The 17,649-nt window shown below is 45.2% G+C and overlaps 1 protein-coding gene across 1 annotated transcript in view; it reads left to right on the top strand.

The window, feature by feature from the left end:
• Nucleotides 1-718: 718 nt before the first annotated feature.
• Nucleotides 719-17,649, top strand: part of CUX2 (cut like homeobox 2) — a 325,354-nt gene continuing 308,423 nt past the window's right edge. Inside the window, exon 1 of the mRNA XM_059139080.1 lies at nt 719-910. The gene's annotated coding sequence lies outside the window, so the exon portion shown is untranslated. The remainder of the gene's footprint in view (nt 911-17,649) is intronic.

Below are 17,649 nucleotides of genomic sequence, written 5' to 3'. Positions count from 1 at the left end.
CCCCGCATCGGGCTCTCTGCTCAGCAGGGAGCCTGCTTCCTTTCCTCTCTCTCTGCCTGCCTCTCTGCCTACTTGTGATCTCTGTCAAATAAATAAGTAAAATATGTTTTTAAAAATGCATGTACGTACATGCCTGCCTACATTTTTTGAGGAGAACCAGTTGTTACCATCCACCACTGATCAAATCCTAACACCGGAAGAGTAAGTAACGGGGAAGTTAGTGGGGGTCAGAAAGAGTAATAGCTAATGCTCTTTGGATGCTAGCTCCATGCAGGTGCTAGTCTCAGTCCTTCATGTACCTTCTTTCATATCTTTCTCACAAACCCCCGTTAGGTGGATACCATTTTCAAGATCAAACAACTAAGGCAGAGAGAAGTAGAGTGATTTGCCCAAGGTCACACAGCTGAGAAATGACAGAGCCAGGACTTAAAGCCGTGGAGACTGGATCCAGAGCCCGTGTTCTTAGTTTTACCTCTTTGCTTCCTCCCCAGGGGCAGGGTGCTAAGTGTCCTGGAGAGTCGTTAAAAAATTGTAATGATTCCAATAACAACAGTAGACTTCTACAAAATCAAATACTTACTTTGTACCAGGCTCTGTGCTAAGTGATTTCCACATCTTGGCGTGTTAATTCCCAAACATCATCTGATTTCTGCTCTCATCCCCATTTCATAAGGGAGGAAACCGAGACACAGAGATTAAGGTCACTTGACCAGGAATTGGTGGGCTGGGACTGGAACCATGGATCTGTCTGTATGAAGGGCCTGGGCTCTGTAACCACATTCTCAGCCAGGACTCAGGCTATCCAAAAATGATACACCTCTCATGTAGGAAGCTGAAGGTAATGGATCCTCAGAGAGAACTCAGAACCCCATTTCAACCTGACCCCGTTTGGGGACCGTTCTTCTTTTTGGTAAGTCTGCTTGTTGGGTTAAATCTGGAGCAGAGGCCAGGCTTAGCACAGGACTTCCCAAAACTGAGATTCAGCAATACAGATACGGCATTTGAAGGGCTGCACAAATCCAGCTGGGCCCTTCTGTCCACTGTCCCTGCCTCCAACTGCTTCCACGCAAGGAGCGACAACAGAGGCAGAGAACAGCAGGGCTGGGCCACAGGGAGGAAAGGCGAGTCTCGGCGGAGGTGGGGAGGGCTGGAAGCAGCGAGGCAGAGAGAGGCGCAGGGCTTTATTAATTAATTAAGGGAGGGATGTAAAGTAGGACGGAATCCACAGAGGAAGCCAGCGCTCCGTCTTGAATTTATGGGTCGCATTTCTGGTGGCAGTTCAGGTTGCCTAAAGAGAATAGTACCTCGGTCCATCGCCTCCCGACAAGCAAATGCGGCCTCCTAGGCAAAGTGGAATGTGCCCCATCCTGGCTTATAATTGAAAGAACTCCCTCCCGGGATTCCAGGGAGCAGCCTTGGCCATGCAGAGTGGTCATGGTGGGCTGCTCTGGAGCCACACTGTTGGTTCCAATCTTGATTGTTGTTGGTACCTGCTGTGTGACCTCAAGTGAGTGAGTTGACCTCTCTGTGCCTCCATAGCCTCCCCTGTGAAATGGTAATAATAGTACCTTCCTATAAGTGCTTGAAATGACGCCAGATGCATAGTATGCATTCAACAACTGATAGTTACTATTTATTAATAAAGAATGGGGTCTTGGTGCTGAGGAGGAGAAGAAAGGTGCCTCAGTTTACCATGGATTCCACATTTGGTCCGAATGCCAGTGGGTGGTGGTGGTGGCAGTATCAGGTGCCACTAATAAGAGAAATGTAGTGGGAAGGAGAGTTATGGCAAGTACGGCAGTTGCCCACTGACAGCACACCCCTCTTTTCTTCCTTGCAAGAGGCAACCTTGGGGGGATTCTGGGACGTTTATCTTTCTTAATAAGGGGAAAGTAAGTTATAGAAGAATCTCTCTGTTCTAAGACTTTGGTTATTTCCTCCTCTGAATGTAGTTGTGTGAAGATGTGATGCCTGGAGCTGTGGCAGCTATTTTGTGACCATAAGGGAAAGACCAAGAAAATGACACAGACACTAGCCCAGGGCCCTGAGTATGTGCCATTCTTCAAACCAACCCTGGGAGCCTTCTTCCCCGGATTTCTTGTTATATGAGAAAAATCAACCCCTGTTCATTTAGGCCAAGGTCTGGCAAATCTTTTTCTATAAAGAACCACATAGTAGTTTTGTTTTTGTTTTTTGTTTTCATTTTTTAAGTGAGCTCCGTGACCAGTGTGGAGCCCAACACAGGGCTCAAACTCCTGACCGTGAGATCAAGACCTGAGCTGAGATCAATAGTCAGAAATTTAATCAACTGAGCCACCCAGGCACCCCAAACATAGTAGATATTTCAGATATGAATTTGTGGGCCCTATGGTCTCCATTGCAATGATTCAAGTCTGTTGAATCATGAAATCAGCCATAGGCAATATGTTAATAAAGGGATGTTGTTGTGTGCCAATAAAACTTTGTTTTCGAAATTTCATGGGTGCCACAAATTTGCCCTGTGGGCCAACCCTTATTTTTGGCCATATTTCCTGAATTTACTGTTCCTTGAACCCAAAGCATTTCTTTTTTTTTTTTTTTTAATATTTTTTCTTTTTCTTTTTAAATTTATTTTTATTAGAGAGAGAGGAAGAGAGGGGTCACATGTAGGCAGAGAGGAAAGCAGAGAGAGAGGGGGAAGCAGGCTTCCTGCTGAACAGAGAGCCCAATGTGGGGCCCGATCCCAGGACTCTGAGATCATGAACTGAGCCGAAGGCAGAGGCTTAACCCACTGAGCCACCCAGGTGCCCCGAACCCAAAGCATTTATTTCTAACAGTATATATGGGCTGCCTTGGAGGGCAGTCTCTCATTCTAAATGCAGCTTTGTTCACAAGCCCTCATTGCTATTAGCACTTACAAGTTTCTAATAAACTTATGTATATCATTTTCTTCTACCAATATTCCTTCCTTCCTTCCTTAACATCTGTTAAGCACTTGCTATGTATCAAAAACTGTTCAAATGCTAGGGCCACAATAGGCAATGCTGGATCCTGCCCTTGGGGAGCTCTCATTCTATAACAAAGGGAGTCCAGAAAGGCTTCCTGGGGCGGGGGTGCTAAATTAGCTCCAAGGAATGAGTAGGAATTGAAAAGGTGAAAGGCAAAGAGAGCATGCAGGTTGGGTAGGTAGAAGAACATTCCAGGCAAAGTCCTAGGGTAGGAGGAGACCTGACAACACATGGTTGGAATGGGGAGAGGAAAGGATAGTGGAGAAGAGCCTAGAGGGGTTATGTGGGGCCAGATCACATGGGTCTGCTGGCCTACCAGCTTTCATACTGAGTGTGATGGAGCTCCTGCAGGCTTTTGAATACAGAAGGACATCAACTTATTGATTGATGGCAGCTTAAACCAGAGAGCTAGCAGGGGAGGTGGAAAGGAGATGGTGCTGAGAGCTCTGAGGAGATGAGACTTTAGAGAGTAGATGAGGGAGGCGTCAAAAATGACAGGCCTGGCTCTGATTCTTGACTATTCGGTCTCACCTCCAAGAAGTAGTGCTAGGGCAGAGGGGAATTCAGGAAAGTGTTTTGGAGACTTTATGCAGTGACTTTATCAGAAAGAAAGAAGCAAGCAATGGAGAAGAACTCAGGATTCTGCTCTATAATCAAGCCTTGGCTTGTGTTTGTCCTGGGAAGTTAACTGAATTAATTGGACTTCAGCACAATTATCTTAATTTACAGCATTAGGTAAAATCTATACATGTCAAGATGTGCAGCACAGGAACCTAGTGGGGATTGTCAAAGGGGCTATTACATCTGCAGTATTCTCCACCACCCATCAGAGACGTGTTTGACTAAAGACTCTGGGAGGGCTTGGCCCAGGAGCTGTGGGGAACTATAAGGAGATGGAAAAGTGACAGGAACCATGTGTGTGCCAGGCAATCTCTGCAGCCAGATCCAAACACGCTACCTATTTTTAAATTTAATTTTAGGGGCACCTGGGTGGCTCAGTGGGTTAAGCCGCTGCCTTCGGCTCAGGTCATGATCTTAGGGTCCTGGGGTCGAGTCCCGCATCGGGCTCTCTGCTCAGCAGGGAGCCTGCTTCCCCTCTCTCTCTCTGTCTGCCTCTCCGTCTACTTGTGATTTCTCTCTATCAAATAAATAAAATCTTTAAAAAAAAAAAAAAGAAAAGGCTGAAATAGCACTTCTTTTAAAAAAAATAAATTTAATTTTAATGTTTATCAAAATATTGCAAACATGTTGATAAATAGCCCTTATACCTGCCATGGTTTGCACATGACTGCAAATAACAGAAAACCCAAATGCTGGTAACATAAACTGGAAGAGTTGATTTAAATATTTTAGTTGTTCACAAATAGATGTCCAGAGGTGAGCAGTTGGTTAAGGTATTCAATGGCATTAGGTCAGATGTGTCTTTCCTTTCTTGGTCTTTCCTCATGACCACAAAATTGTTGTGGGAGCTCCTCAAGTCATCAATCACATCTGTGTTCCAGGCAGAAGGAAGGTGGCAGAAGTCTTTCCCAGAGATCCCCCACAGGTTTCAGATTATGTCATCAGTCAAAACTGGGTATTTTGATCCCTCCTAGCTGCAAAGGAGTCTAGGAGATGAGAGTTTTTCTTTTTTAGTTTTTTAGCCTCTACAGAAGAAAGGCAAAGAGAAGGAGGTTGGGATGGGTGTCCGGCAGGTCAACCCTCAGTGTCTTCTGCTATCATCCCTGTCCCATATCTTCTCACGCTGAACTCTCAGCTCTCTGAAGCAACTATTTTCAACTCTTTTAATGGTATCTTCTTCCTCTGTGTTTTATCTGCATTTTCCTAAATGCAATGCTTACTCTATTATTTTTTGATTCTTTTTCCAGACAGACCTCTATTGACTCTCAACTATAGAAGGTAAAGATTTCTTTGTCTTCAGCCCTCCCCCATTACTCCACATGCCAAAGACACACACAGACTTCCCCACTTAATATATTTTTTAAAGATTTTATTTATTTATTTGACAGAGAGAGATCATAAGTAGGCAGAGGGGCAGGCAGAGAGAGAGGAAGGGAAGCAGGCTCCCCACTGAGCAGAGAGCCTGATGCGGGGCTTGATCCCAGGACCCTAGGATCACGACCTGAGCCGAAGGCAGAGGCTTTAACCCACTCAGCCACCCAGGCGCCCCCCCCCACCACTTCATATTCTGAGTATAGTTATGGTACTACTTTATTTTTCAAATGATATTTTATTTTTATATTAAATTTAACATTTAAAAAATAATCAACAGATGTTATTTTTATCATATGATCAAGGTCAATATGAGCAGTGAAAAATCACGGTGGTAGTATGTACTCTTGACATGATATGACGAAAATAGCACTTCACCCCTGTAGGTCTCCCTCTCAACGTCTACAACTCAGGCTACTCATGAAGGAAGTATCAGAGAAACCCCAGCTGGGGGACATTCTACAAGATACTTGATCAGGACTGCTCGAAACAGTCAAAGTTATCAAGAACAAGGACAGTCTGAGAAATTTTCACAGCCAGGAGGAGCTTAAGGAGATAAAACTACCTAAAGCAATGTTGATTTCCTAGAACAGAAAAAGACATTAGGTAAAAACAAGGAAATCGGAATAAACTATAGGCTTTAGTTAATAACAATGTATCAATATTGGTCAATTAATTGTAACAAATTTACCAGCCTAATAGAAGATGCTAGTGATAGGGGCAACTGGGTATAAGGTATATGAGAGTTCTCTAAACTCTCTATACTATCAATTTTCCTGTAAATCTAAGACTTTTCTAAGAAGAAATTCTATTAAAATATTGAATTAATATTCAATGTTTATATTATGATGATTGCTTGTATTGTTCACAATAAGTCCTTATGTACTAAGACTACAATATTTTGTTTTCCCTGCCTCTCTCTTTTTTTTTCTTTTTCTCTTTTTTCTTGGGAGGGGGTCTTTTTCTGTTTTTATCAATAACTTACCACAGACTCTACTATTAGTACAAATCTCTCAATACAATCAAGCACTTCAAGTAATTCATTGGTTATTTTTCAGCTCCAAGCACTACTGGATTGTCCTTTTAATTCTCCCTTTGTCAGAAGATAGCAGGTTTTTTTATTTTTTAATCTCTATTTTACTGCTGAAGAATGACTCATAGAATTCATTAGAGAGGGAAAAGAAATTGGATTCCCCTGTATCTGCTGGACAGTCCTTTCTTTCCAACACCTGGCTCTTCTCTGTAGGTTCCTTTGTGGCTGAAGTTGGGAAATTGATGGGGCATTGGGCTTCCTTGGGACTTGGCAGTCTTTGGTTCAGGACTTGTCTTTTTTTTTTTTTTTATGTTTATTTATTTTTTAAGTAATTGTTATACCCAACATGAAGCTTGAACTCAAAACCCCGAGATTAAGAGTCCCATGCTCTATGGACTGAGCCAGCCAGGTGCTCCCAGAACTCTCCTTTAGACTGAGGAACAACAACAATAATCATAGCTTCCATTTGTTGAGCAAGGTCTGGGAACCAGGCACTGTGCCAAGCATTTACATACAGGATCTAATGTGATCTGGAAAGCAAGTCAGTGAAGTTGTTACCTTGGGTGGGGCACATGTCCCCTCCAGTGAGGCATTACCCCCAGGATTCTTGTTTCACATGTGGTAACTTTATTCATTTAATTCCCTGTCTGGCTTCCTAAAAGTCCTCTAAATTTGGGACCCCATAGACTCCCAACTCTAGGTAAGACTCTGTCTCCATGTTCCAAGGGAGAGATGACATGTGGCCTCCTGCAGCTACTAACACACTCGCTCATCTTGTAGGACTCTGCCCTCGGCTTCTTTCCCCTCCTGCATGCTGGGTGTGATGACAGCTGTCAAGAGGGGTCAGGCATTCGAAGTGGGAAGTTTTCCAGACCCAAAGAGGGGATTAGTACTTGCTGGCTGCAAGTTTCAGGGCTTGCCTTGGGGCTGATTTCTCTTGTAATCATTTACTTTGAGATTCATGATTCCCTTTAAGAACCACTTGGGTCACCTACTGTGAATCTGGCACTTTGTCAGACATCAAAGCATCTACCCCTTAAGGTCATGTGCCTCTGGAATCTTCCCTCTCATGGGTTTCCATCCAGTTAAGTTCCTGCTCCTGTGGCCAGGGCCAAATGCCATCTCATCTCAATCTATCCACCTTTAGTGAGCACTTACTATGTGCCAGGCATCAGGCATTATTGTGGTGTTTAGCCAACTTCAGTCATTGAAATTCCCCTTCAGAGTTTCTGTAAGTTCTAGCTGTACTATTTTTGACTTAGTATTTTCTTTAAATTGACCCCTACTTTTAAAAAATTATTTATTTATTTGACAGAGATCACAAGTAGGCAGAGAGGCAGGCAGGGAGAGAGGAAGGGAAGCAGGCTTCCCGCTGAGCATAGATCCTGATGTGGGGTTTGATCCCAGGACCCTGGGATCATGACCTGAGCAGAAGGCAGAGGCTTTAACCCACTGAGCCACCCAGGTGCCCCCTAACTGACCTCCTTTTTATTTCAATAAATTGTATTTGAAAAGGAACTTAACACCGTTGCCATCACTGAAAAACCAGTGTCAGTTGCTAAAAGCAGACAGTAACCTTAAAAATAAAAACAACTATGAAAATAAAAACTGTTGGGATGCTTGGGTAATACCTTTGATTGAACATCTGACCCTTGGTTTCAGCTCAGGTCACAATCTCCAGGTCCCAAGATTGAGCCCCGCATCAGGCTCCATACTCAGCACGGTCTTCTTGAGATTCTCTCTCCCTCTGCCCCTCCCACTCAGGCTCACTCTCTTTCTCTAAAATAAAAATATATCTTTAAAACATAAAATAAGAACTGTCAATGTCTGTCCAACTCATAATTACCTCTAATACCTGCCAATCATGTACCTAACCAGGGTAGGATTTTATCTCCTTTATACCTCACCATGCCCCCACAGGGTGGGTTCCATCATCATCCCCATTCTAGAGAGGTAAAATTGAGGCTCACAGAGTAAAGGACTTGCCTAGGAAAGAGGGCTGGGAAGTCGTAGGACTGAAATTCAAATCCAGGTCTTAACCATAAGGCTTGGGGTCCAAGGCCCAGTCCTGGTTCTTGAGATGCCTACTCGAGTCTATTTCTGTTTTCTTGGCTGTCACTGTCATAGGAACTGAACTTCTTCAGAACCATGAAATCTACTTTTACACCCTTCAGGCATTTATCCACACATGTAAGAGGCAGAGATCACTGAGAGAGCTTCCTGATGATGTGGGAGAGCCCTAAGAGTCAGTCTCACATCACATGATCCAGCCTGGTTCTCCACCCAACCACCCCCCTACCCCCAACCACCAACTGCACTGGTCTCTCCAGAGAATCCTCTATCCTCTGATTATCTCAAAAGCCTTTTTCTTCTTTAGCTTCAAGGAGGTGGTACTGGTTTGGGGTGTATAAAATGCTGCATCATTCGTGACTCCATTATTCCAAATGACACGCAATGGCTTACATGCGTAAGAGTTACTCATGTAACTGAGAGGTCCTGGTGTAAAGGACTTCAGGCATAGCTGGATCCAGGCATTACACTATGTCATCTGGACTCTCTCTCTCCTGCTGTCATTCACTCTTCTCTCCACCTGCTTCCCAGATCTCCTCCTTCCTCTCTTCTGTATTGACTTATTCTCTTGCAATGGCAAAAGTGTCCATCAACAGCTCCATGCCTACAACTTAATCAGCTCAATCACTCCTATAGAAAGAGAGCACTTTTTTCCTAATAGCTCTGGAAAAAGTCCCAGGCCAAATCTCAGTGACCCATTAGACATCTTGCAATCTCCCCCTCACATCCACTCCTGGGTGGGACATAAGTGACATTCTTTAAGAATCTCCCAACTATCTTAATGTTGAAGGCTTGCTAAAAGGGAAAAACAACCTTGACACCAGCAAGACTTCCTGTATCCTGGTACCTTGTAGATCCTCTTTAGCATATCAAAGTTCTGTTGAATCCTCCCTTTCCCCTACCTTCCCCCAACCCCATGGTACATAAACTGCCACCCCTCACAACCCCAGGACAGCATCTCTTCCTGCCCACGGGTCCTGTCCCCGTGCTTTAATAAATGACCTGTTTGCACCAGAGACGTCTTACGAATGCTTTCTTAGCTGTTGGCTCCGGACCTCTCCCCACCTCACCTCACCTATATTCTAGAATTTCATCACTTTTACCAGAGGAGGGCAAGGAGATGTCCAGGAGGCTAGACAACAGATATCCCCTCTGGACATAAAACTGGTATTTGCAAAACAGCAGCAAGACCCGGATATTCCTATTATTGGAGCAACAAAGAGCTGGATCACCTCAGTGATCCCATAGTGTTTCTGAGGGGAGGTTACCAGGGCCCAGTAACTGTGAAATCAGCCCCTCTTCCCGGTTGCTTGAGAACGTTGACCTCTATCCTCTCCATCCCTTGCCTCTCCCAACTGGGAGGCGGCGATGTTCTGTCTAGATACACCGCCTTTTATTTTATTTTTTTTTTTAAAGATTTTATTTATTTATTTATTTGACAGACAGAGATCACAAGTAGGCAGAGAGGGGGGGGGGAGCAGGCTCCCCGTTGAGCATAGATCCTGATGTGGGATTCGATCCCATGACCCCGAGATCATGACCCAAGCCAAAGGCAGAGGCTTAACCCTCTGAGCCACCCAGGCGCCCCTAGATACACCGCCTTTTAATTGATTAACCCAGACATCTTGAACAGGTTGCTTCTCTCTCACCACAAACCTTTAGCCAATAAACAGCCTTTGGGCAAGAAGAATTTAGACGGAGGCCAGAGGGTAGTTGAGGTCAGAATGAGAATAAGCAGAAGGGAATGTCAAAGAAATGGAGATCCTCCTTCCCCCTCCTCCTTCCTATTCTCCATCTCCATTTCTCTCACTATCCTTTGCACCCGATTCTCTCTCCCCACGCACACGGCCCTACCAGGGTTCCCCACTGCCCTGTTTCCTCTATTTACGTCTTAGCACAGCCTGAGTAGCTCCCCTAACTCTGAATTTTGGATGAGAGAATCTGATTGGCCCAGCCACGGCCAGGAAGCCCCAGCCTGAGCCAATCAGCTCCGGAAGGGTCAGGTCATGTGATCTCAGGCCCAGCGTGAGAGAGACCACCCGGACTCTTAAAACAAAGTGGCGGCAACCAGGAAGCCGTCCCCGGAGTATCCATTAAAATCCGCCAGCCTGAGACTTAAAGCTGGTGACTTTTTACGTTTTATTTGAAAAGCAAGCCTTCCTGAGGGTATTCGTGAGGTGGAGGGTGTGCGGTTTGCCTTGCTGGTCATAGAAAAGAGATTTAAGAACATCGTCCAAATCCCCCCCCCCCCCCCAAAACCCTCTACCGGCAACCGCCCTTCCGCGAAGACAAGGCTGCGGGAGCCACCGCGCTCCTCTGCGCAGCGCTCCTGGGCCCGAGATAACATTTATTTGGGCGCTTGCATCACACATGTGCCACATGACGGATTGCTGGACGTTGACAGCATGGCTCGGATACTAAAAACATATGACTCCATATGGAACGCCGTGGTGTGGGGTGGAAATCCTGGACGGCTCGAGGCTGCAGATGGCCATGTATAATTCACGGGATTTGTAAGACTCTGCATCTGCTCCGTTGCTCATTCTTCAGTTGTCAGACAGACATAATCCCGAGCCTCTTATTTTATAACACAGATCTGCCAAAGGGAGCGGGGAGGGGAGGCGGGGGAGGCAGAGCCGCTGCCAGGAGAACTCAGAAATAATTTGGGGGAGAACATTCGGCGTGTCAGCGAGGACAGAAGCACGCACCGCAGGAAGCCCAGGCGAAGTTGGAAACCGGCTGCCGGTTCCCTCGTCCCTCACGGGAGGCCAGGCTCCTGAGGAGATTTCTGGAAGGAGGTATGTTGTGATCTTGTCTCTATCCTGGAGCCTCGCTGTGGGGTTTGGGTTCCACCTGGCTTGGCCTCGTGGGCGAGCCAGCGGGTCAAATGTCACGATATGGAGGCGTTTAATTCCTCCCAGGCAGCCCTTCTTAGACGCTGCCTCGTGTTGTCAGATCGCAGCGTTGCGTGGCGAAAGGAGGACTGATTGCGCGTCACTTCCTTCCCAAGCCTCTTGAGCCCTTCTTCGCTAGAGGAGGTCCCTGTGGCAGCCTTTGCTGGTGCCTGACTCCTCCACCCCACCCTGGGGTCCCCTGCACCCAGATTTGGCGCAGGATAGGGGTTTCTTGTCTGGGGACTTTATTTTGGACGCCGGATGCTTGGCCCTTGGGTAGGACAGGCCAGAACGCCCGGGAGGTAACGCCCCCAGGAGCTGCTCACAACCGACCTGGGAGGAGTGGTGCTGAATAAATAGTCCAGCTTTTCACCCGCCTAAGGCAGGTCTGAGCTGTCTTCTACACAGTTCTGCAGAGGGCCCTGCGTCCCAGTGGAGGGGGGAGGTGAGCCCTGGCTGCCCTCTGGGTAGAACTTGCTTATTACCATAACTTTGTTAGCACATATCCTCTTCTTCTTCTTTTTTTTTTTTTAAAGATTTTATTTATTTATTTGACAGAGAGAGATCACAAGTAGGCAGAGAGGCAGGCAGAGAAAGAGGAAGGGAAGCAGGCTCCCTGCTGAGCAGAGAGCCTGATGCGGGACTCGATCCTAGGACCCTGAGATCATGACCTGAGCCAAAGGCAGCGGCTTAACACACTGAGCCACCCAGGCGCCCCAGCACATATCCTCTTCTTGCTTTATCTTCTCTTCTCGACCTGCACTTCCTGGATTCACCTCCCTCCAGTCTATCGGGTCTCAAATTCTCGCCTCAGGGTCTGCTTTTGGGGAACAGAAATTAAGATAGCAACCCTCTTTCGTGTTTCCTCAGACTTCTAGATTTCCTCTGTCATACTCTTGTTCATATTTGGTTACCAACACCTGGTTAAATGTCCATCCTCCCTCTTATGCCAGGGGAGCAGAGACTGGTTCTGTATCTTATTCTCCATTGTATCCACAGTGCCTGGCACCTAGTAGGTGCTTAATGAACCTTTGTGACAGTAACACTGTGAACTTCTCCTGGCTTCCCTGCTCACCAGCTATGAGATCCTTAGCAAATCACCTAACACCTCTCAGCCCCATCCATTCCCTCATTTGTAACAAGTGGACAGTATCTGTCTCATCTACTTCATGGAGTTGTAGTGAAGATCAAAATAAAGGATCATGGAGAAATTATAGTGAATTCTGAAATAATCAAAGCTATGACCTACCAGGTTGCAATTTCTAAAAGTGTGACCCTCCTCTGGTTTATAGGGTCAGTTTCAGATGGTACTCAAAAGCAATTTTATTTGAACAATTGCATATTCGTTTGAATTAAATTAGAAAAAAAAGTAGCCCATCAAACTTAAATGTGTTAATTGGGGATGCATTTGGTTTCAAAGAACTGAAAACTCAACCAACAGTGGTGTAAACAAGTAAGGAGTTAAATTTTTTTCAATTACCAGGATTTTTGGACATCAACAGTCCAAGGCAGGTGCAGCTATCCAAATATGTTGTGAAAGATCCAGGCTCTTTCTAATTTCCTGCTTTCATCCTTGGCATGAGGCTTTTATCCTCATGGCCTCAAGTTGGTTGCTCTCCTCCAAGCATTGCACCCTCATTCCAGGCAGGAAGAAGAGAAAAAGGGGGAAGGGAAAAGGCTGTACCAGCTGAGTGTATCTACCATAACCACCACCACCATTATCATCATCATCATCAGGTTTTTAAAGAAGATTTTATTTATTTATTTGAGACAGAGAGAGAGACAGAGGGAGGGAGCATGAGCAGAAGGAAGAGGGAGAAGTAAGCTCCCTGCTGAACAGGGAGCACAATGTGGGGCTACATCCCAGGACCTGGGATCACAATCTGAGCCGAAGGCAGATGCTTAACCTACTGAGTCACCCAGGCACCCCTTTCATCATCAGTTTTTTTAATTAGGAAAGCAAAGAGTTTTCTAGGAGCTCCACCCAGTGGACTTCTGCCTACATTTTATTGGCTAGAATTAAGTTCTCTGACCACTCCTAGCTACAAGGGAGTCTGGCAAGGCATTTTTAACCAGGCATACTGCTTGCCTGACAAATTTGGTTAGACTTCAGAAATAACTTAGTGAAATAAAAGGAGTAGATTTAAAGACAAATATTAATTAGACAAGAATACTGCTGGAACCAAGTTTAAGAGACATCCAGTCCCTTTGCCCCATTCCTCTGTACTTATCTTTATTACTCAGAATTATACCTTGGTTAGCCTCTTTCCTTTCCTTCTGGCTCTGGTACTTGCGGTCTCCTTGAGGGCAGGGCTGGGTTTTATTCAGCATTATATCCCAAGCACCTAGCCCATTGCCTGGCATGGAGCAGGTGGAACACATATTCCTAGTCATTGTTTCATGTATTTTTTATTTATTATTCCTCATTCTCAGCAGGGTGCTAAAACACTTTGAACCAAGTCTTATGGCTTTCTTAAAATAAAAATCAATCAAAAATATTGTATCAAGTGAAGGAAGGCTTATACAAAAGAAGTATATATCATACGATTCCATATATCTGAAGTTCTAGAACAGGCTAAACTAACCGTATTGAGAAAAGCCAGAAGAGCAGTGTCCTCTTGGGCAAGCAGGAGCCAGTATTGACTGGGAAGAACAGGAGGGAACTTTCTGGTCGTGGTGATGGTCTGTATCTTATAGGGGTTAAGGTTATGTGGTTTAGACGTTTACCAAGACTCATGAAAAATGACATACAAAAGATTTGTACCTTTCTCTGTATTTCAATAAAAAAAATGGAAAACAAATATTGAACTCTACAACCTGAAGCACAGGTTGAAATGTTGAAAAAGGATGTGTATGCTGCTTGCAACTTATTTCAAAGGGAAGGAGAAAAAAAGATGAATGGCTAGTTGGATAGAAGGATGGAGAAGTTGATAGTCATGTAATGCAACAAACATAACCTTATGTTAATTGTAGAATGTGGGAGGTGGGTACCTGGGTGTTCACAACGCCTTCTACTTTTCTGTATGTTTAGAGTTTTTCATAATAAAATATTGGAGGGAAAAAGACCAAAAAAACATGTGACAACACCAAAATAAGATTGAAGTAGGGTGCTCAGTTTGTTAGGGCTGCCATGACAAAATATCTCAAACTGGGGGCGCTCTTGCGAGGTAGCTCAGGCCTCCAAGCATGAGGATCCCAGGGAATAAGGTGATGAACCTTCATGAGCTAGCCTCAGAAGTCACAGACACATCACTTTCTCCAGACTCCACTGGGCAAAGCTGTCACAAGCCCATCCAGATTTCAGTGGAGAGGACAGAGGAACACCACATCTCAATGGGAGAACCATCTAAGAATCTGAGGTCACATTTTAAAACCACCACCCATCCAGAGAGACATTATCTAGCCCATTTTCCTCAGGAGAAGGAGAGAGGAGAAAAGAAGCTTCTCATCTCTGCAAAGAGAAAAATGAAATTGGGCCGTTACTCAGTAAACACATTGCTGTGACCTGCTTTTACTCGGGCAGTGAGGGCTTCTTTTGGCCATGCTGCTGCTGGGAGAGCCAGCGGACACCCGATCACAGCACTGGACATGGCAACAGCTGATTTTCCCCCTTCTGCCCCATCTCAGTCCCTGACATGTTGACTTTGAGTGTGCCACCCATCCTTCTGTTCGGTTCCTTCCCTCCCTGCTTCCTGCAAACCTCCTGCCCTCAGTCTCCAGCCCGAATAGACGCTCTTACTTGGGAGCAATGGAAGCCTACATCATCCTTCCCTTCCTCGGGTGGGCCACCATCTGTATGAGAATCCAGATTACCCTTGCAGCCCGCGCTGGCGATTACCTCTGAGAATCTCTTCATACCAACCTCTCCTGGCAGGCTGGGGGTAAATCAGGGCTGCACAAAGGGAAGAATGTTATCACGGTAAACCAGGATGGGCCCGGCTTGGCTCCGTTGCAGAAAACACACTTCACTCATGCAGAACACGCCAAATTGAAAAGATTGTGGGTTAATCAAATCCTTTTCTCCTCCGTTTTTATCAAACTCAAGAGGGGCTGGCCTATTAATTAGAAACGCTTTTTCATGTAAAACACGGGCACTTTGGAGATAAGGAGGGAAGACCCTTGATTCTACAGTCACAATGACGTTTTAGTTATTTCATTACAAGATGCCTCATTCACCGCCGGCCCCACGGACACGGCGCGGGCCTCCCATGGCTCTCCTGGAAACACTCCCTGAGACTCAGAAAGTTTCCCTGCCAGCAGACAAGGGCAAGAGTTTCTGTTCCTGAAGTCAGGAAGCATTTCTATACAGTGCTAACAGGAAAATGTAGCAGGCTTTTACGGTAGCCACTAGCCTCGTGTGGCTCTTTAAATTTAAATTAATTAAAATTTAAAATCTGCTCTCATTTCAAGTGCTCAGTAGCCACATTGTGGCTAGTGGCTCCTGTACTGGACAGCACAGATGGCGAATATTCCCATCATTACAGAAAGCTCTATTGGACAGCACCATTTCTTTCAATGAGCTCACAAAACCTCCTGTTTGTCATTTGGGGGCAATAAGAAAAGGATGTCAGGATGGCTTAATATGAGCCATCTCTCCTGAAAAAAGACAGGACCCTACTATATTTTTGCAGTCACACTTGTTGGTGCTTCCTGCCCAGCACTATTCCCCTTCTTTTGGTAAAAGCATCCTGATTTTTTTTCTGGGAGACACCCCTCTCCTACCTGCTACTCACCCACTCTTGTGTGGTTCAGGTGGGGCTGACCTCCCTGCCTACCTTCAGTGGAAGGACATAAGCCTGAACAACTGAAATATTCCTTTCCCTTGTCCTTGGTCATCAGTTGAATCCTATTGGCCAGTTAGGCGTCAACTCTGGGACTTTGGCAGGAATCAGTGGGCAAGGGTACGCTCTTTCTGTTGGGATTGCCAAAGTGGTGGGATATAAGCCAGGAAATACAGGTGGCCGTCATAGCTTATCCTGGAGAGTCAGCCCACAAGGGACTTCTCTGCAGAAGAAGACAGAGCAGAGAAAGACAGGGAAAGAGTCTTGGTGACACCTTTAGATCCAGCTGTATTTGGTAGCAGATCTAGCTCTGATGAAGCTGTCACCATTAATACCTTGGGGCTACCGATTCTCCCAAATCCTCTTCCACGTCCTCGTGCTTCAGCCTGTTTAAACCGGGTTTCTGTCACTCACAACCGAAAGAATTCTGGCTAATCAATGCTCTGAGAATGCAAATCCATTTACAAAGGAAAAGGAGGTTATTTTTTTTCCTCTACTGACACATTTCTAGTCTCAAGCTATTTTTAAGATCCTTTTCATCAGATGGGTCTCCCTGCACCTCCCTGGTTTCAGGTGGGCCCTAGTTCCATCATGAAACTCCCTGACCCAGGGAAGCCAGTGCCTTAGCCTGAGGCAACACCAACCGGATTCCCTCTTTCTTAAGAATTTGGATAAGGTTGAAATCAAGACTGACTGAGTTGGTGGTGGGGCCATGTCAGTGGGAGTACCAGACTGAATGACCACATACTTCACACTTTGGCTGCTGGAAGCCTTTGGAAACTCTGTTCTCCCCTGTGCCTGAGGCACGTGTGCCCTTTTTGTAACCTACCTTGAACTTGAGCTAGTTAAAGAAGGTGTCTGTTCCCAACAACCAAATATGCCTGGCTAAGAGAATATAAAAACTTGAAAGGTGTTATTTTTGGACCAAGCAATTCCACTTCTAGGAATTTATTTCCAGAAGGAGCCAAAGTATATGTCCAAAGATTTAGCTATGAGGATATTGAGGGCAGTGCTCTTCATCCTATCAAGAAGCTAGGAAGAACCTATTTACAATAACAGAGGCTCAGCTAAATGCTTTCTGAGACAAAATTTTAGGCACTCAATAAATACTCGCCGAGGGAACGAATGAAATACTAGGTAAACACACACACACACACAGAAAAAGAAATACTAGGTAACCATAAATTTCTGTTGGAGAGAGAGGCTGCTTAATGTGGAATATAGTTGTGATACAGTAAATGAAAAAGGTTAGGAAATGTTACATATATTCTGTATGATCTCATTAAAAAAGAAAATCACCATATGTTTGCATACGCACAGAAGAATGTTTGGAAGAATCGTTGGCACCAAGGTGTGAATAGTGATAGCTTCTGAGTAGGTGCAACAGTAGGTTTTTTTTTTTTAAGATTTTATTTATTTATTTGACAGAGATCACAAGTAGGCAGAGAAGCAGGCAGAGAGGGGGGAAGCAGGCTTCCCGCTGAGCAGAGAGCCTGATGCTGGGCTCCATTCCAGGATGTTAGGACCACGACCTGAGCTGAAGGCAGAGGCTTTAACCCACTGAGCCACCCAGATGCCCCAAGTAGTTTTTGTTTTCATTGGTTCCAATGTATTCTTGGTTGTTTGCTTCATTTTCATGTTGATTTTTGATAACAAGTGTTGGTCTCACTGCATGATAGTACGAGCCTTCTCCTCTCTTATATAAAATATTCAAATGGTAAAATTTCTATCAAAACAGTAGTAAGCCTTCGAATGAATTTAAGTTCTGGACTACCAACCAAGGATTCGTACCTGCTCTCGATAATAACTGGGTGAACAGCACCATGAGAAAGAGGGTCTCGCCCAGCTGCCTCCTGTGTCCCCTTCCCGCCACCATACTGTGAGATTTGGGA

The sequence above is a fragment of the Mustela lutreola genome, chromosome 11 (assembly GCF_030435805.1).
Source record: "Mustela lutreola isolate mMusLut2 chromosome 11, mMusLut2.pri, whole genome shotgun sequence".
In the NCBI taxonomy this organism is placed as follows: domain Eukaryota; kingdom Metazoa; phylum Chordata; class Mammalia; order Carnivora; family Mustelidae; genus Mustela; species Mustela lutreola.
This window is presented reverse-complemented; position numbering and strand designations above follow the sequence as displayed.